General features: G+C 32.3%; 1 pseudogene; it reads right to left on the bottom strand.

Moving 5' to 3' along the window:
- Positions 1 to 1,016: 1,016 nt before the first annotated feature.
- LOC136200515 (UDP-glucose iridoid glucosyltransferase-like) lies at positions 1,017 to 3,167 on the bottom strand (annotated as a pseudogene).
- Between the last annotated feature and the right edge of the window lie 439 nt (positions 3,168 to 3,606).

The raw sequence follows: 3,606 nt of genomic DNA, 5'->3' as shown, positions 1-3,606 counted from the left end.
GGAATATCTGATCGTTTTTTCACATTATTTAAGCAAACAAAGGAATAAGGAAAGAGGTGCGGACGTGAAATTTGAATTAAATCATAACCAATGCAATATCAAACTAAAAAAGGTTATAGTATCACAAAATATTATGGTTATAAGTTACACAAACAAAGCACATTATTCAATATTAAAATCTTATCCATTGGTTAGCTATTGAAATACAATTAATCAACATACTAGAAGTAATAATAATCAGAAATTTTTGGATAATTTACAAAATCCTTCCATTCCTTTCTTTATTCGTATTCTTATGAGAACCTACCCTTGTTTATGTTTATGTATTCACTTTTATGCAATTTGTTGGTAGAAATTTTCAGTATAATTAAAATATAGAGATCAAATCTATGAAGTACATAAATCAAAATAATAAATTGGGTTCACTACATTGCTTAAAATATATCAAATCGGGTTGATGAAGGCCTCGTTACCGAGTTACCGAAATAATAGGGCCAACAACATTCCCATCATTTATAATGTGATATTTTGCTTTATGAACATACTAAAGGACAAGATTAGTCCATTGATGTGAAAAGTTCAACTTAAACATTATTTTCTCTAAGAAAAAAAACTCATTCCACTCTGCTTTTGACATGTCCATTTTTAAAGAAGCAATACCAATTTTTCCTTTAGTTTTTGGCTGCATGTTCATCTTTAAAGAAGCAATGAAAAATAAAATCACCTTAATATTATCAAATATTTAAAAAATAAATGGTAGAACCACTTTTAACATGCATTCTCCATCGGTTTAGTAAAATACAAAAAAAAATAAAAATAAAACAGTTTTGCAATTTGTTTGATTATGTGTTCACAAGAGCATTTCTACCCCACAACTTGTAACTCCTAAGTGTAACCTGAATATTTTGTAGTAACTTTGAACGTTGAAGTTTAATTTCTGAGGATGACAATTGAAAAAAGAAAAAGATTATATGATATAACAAAAACAACAAAGATGATACCGGTTCTAACTAGAATTAAAATGAGCAAATAAACTTCACCAAATCATTCAAGGCATTATAAGAAGAACCACCTTCTCTTATCTCCAATTCTGCTTTGAGTTTGAACTCCATAGCCCTCTGCCTCATTTCCTTCCCTTGTTCATCAACCATCAACCTTTTCACAGCTTTCTCTATCTCTCCTCTTTCCATTTCAGTATCTAATTGCAAACCAACTCTCCAAACTTCACTTACAAATCTTGGAGTCACCTTCTGATCACCAAACCCAGGTCTACACAACAATGGAACCCCTTCACATATACTCTCCAATATTGAATTCTATCCACAATGGCTCCAAAACCCTCCTACTGCTTCATGTCCCAAAACTTCCCTTTGAGGCGCCCATTTCACAATACAACCTCTCTCTCCAACACTTTCAACAAACCCTTTCTATCCATTCTGAACCATGAACAGAAGCCGGCCGAATCACCCACAAGAATGGTTGCCTGCTGTTCGCTAAACCCCAAGCCATTTCAGCTATATCCTTCTCTGAATTTGTTACAATGCTTCCTGTGCTTATATAGATTACAGAATTGATGGTTTGCTTGTCCAACCATGTTATGCAGCTTTTATCTTCTTCTAGAAAGCAACATAGTGTTGATAGAGAGACAGGGACACGTTTGTGGAGAGGGCCTATTGCAAAGATTGGAACTTGGATTTGTTTTTGGAATTGTGTCAATGATGAGCCTTCAAGGCATGTCATTGTGTTGCAGATTATAGCCTTGGAACTTCCTATATTCATTGCATTAGATAATAGCTTGAAGAAACTTTGTATGGACCCAAAATTTAAAATAGGAAGATCCTTTAGTCTGAGTATAGGATGCTCTGGTGCTGGTTCATGTGACATTGGATCTGTGTTATGTAAGTAAATATTAATTGTCTAGTTTCTAGCTTCATTATTCTGTAGACACTTAGTAAGGCAGCATGCTGGAAAAACTGTAAGAAACAATGAACAACCATTCTGGGAAAAGCTTACCTATATTGATTGAATCTATAATTCTCTAGTATAGGGTTGAGACTTCAACTTAAACTTTTGGATATATACAAAGATTGTTTATCACAACAAACATAGTACCTAATTTCATTAACAAGCCAAGTATTGCTATAGGGATTTTTATCAAACTTCTAGATTATGGTTAATTTTTGTCCAACAGTTAGTTTGACATGATACCCAAATTTAGATGCCATTTATAGAGGGGATTCTTAGTTGGCCAACTTACGGTATTGTATATTCTCATTCAACTAAAATTTTAATTGAAACTCTAGTTCATAACTTATATAGTATATTTCTTGGTTTCATAACTTATATAGTTCATAACTCTAATCTCCATTACAAAATCCTCTTAGTAGAAAGTTGATGTTTCCCATCACTTAGAATTAAACTCTATTAAACTCTATCAGGTCTATTAAATTAAACTCTATCACTTATATAAGCAATGAATCTTCAAATTAACATCTTCGATTAAGCAATGAATCTTCCTATTTCAGTGTCTTTTCTATCTGAAATACTAATAGTCTATCTACCCATCCACATCTAAACTCCACGTGTATATGCATTTGATCAAAGAAGTGAATTTCACTAGCATATAATTATTAAAAAGTATATGTTATTTCATCTAGATTCTTCCTTTAGAGATTATATGACCAACCTGGTAAGGGGAGATGACCTTCAGCCCTGAGTCGAAAAGCAGGACTGCTGCCAACAAGGAACGTGATAGCATTAGTAGTGCAGAATAAGATGCTTGGAATTTTTAGATTATAAGCAGCAGCTTCAGCAAAGTATGAGATTTCATCGTAAATTATACAAACAATTTCATCCTGTTGAATTAGCTTGCTTAAGCAATCTTGGAAAGGAGCTTTGCAATTTTCATTGAGAAGCAAAACAATTCCAGTTTTGTCTGAAGAAGACATATCTTCATCTGACAACTTATCTTCTATTGGTAGAAAATCAAATTGAGGATGGTCTGAAGAATTTGGGGAGTTTAATTTGGTACTTTGAGCAATGATGATTAAAAAGTCTTTTGATTTAAGGGTTTCAGCAAGCTGAATCATTGGATTTAAATGCCCCTGGAATGGATTGAGAACTAGAACAAGGCGAACATGTTTCTGTTTTTCTTTTTCATCTTTCATTTCTCTTTGTTTAGGATGTCAAAGGGTGGAAATTGTGACCTAATGGCATCTTTTTGTGCTAGGCTACGTACATATGTATAAATTGATAAATTCTACTCAAGTGCCACTTGTAAATATTACCATGACACATAAAGGAATACGTTATTATTTAGGTTTATTTAAAAAAAAGGCTAATTAGATATAGATGCCATTTGATTTCACTTTTTCAGAATTTGTAAAGTAAATGACAATTTCAAAGAGTTAAATTATATTTTAATTCTTCAACTTTTTAGATTTGAGATCATTTACCTGTTTTCAAACTTTCGATAATGTATAGCTAAAATTGGTCTTGTTTGGAAACATTATGATTAAGTTTGGACAATTATATAAGTTAAGGCCGAATCCACACTTCATCGAAAATATTAGGATCACATTTGGCCTTTATCCCTATAAAAAAATT

The sequence above is a fragment of the Euphorbia lathyris genome, chromosome 7, assembly GCF_963576675.1.
Source record: "Euphorbia lathyris chromosome 7, ddEupLath1.1, whole genome shotgun sequence".
Lineage (NCBI taxonomy): Eukaryota > Viridiplantae > Streptophyta > Magnoliopsida > Malpighiales > Euphorbiaceae > Euphorbia > Euphorbia lathyris.
Note: the sequence above shows the minus strand (reverse complement) of the source record. Positions and strands in the feature narration are given on the sequence as shown.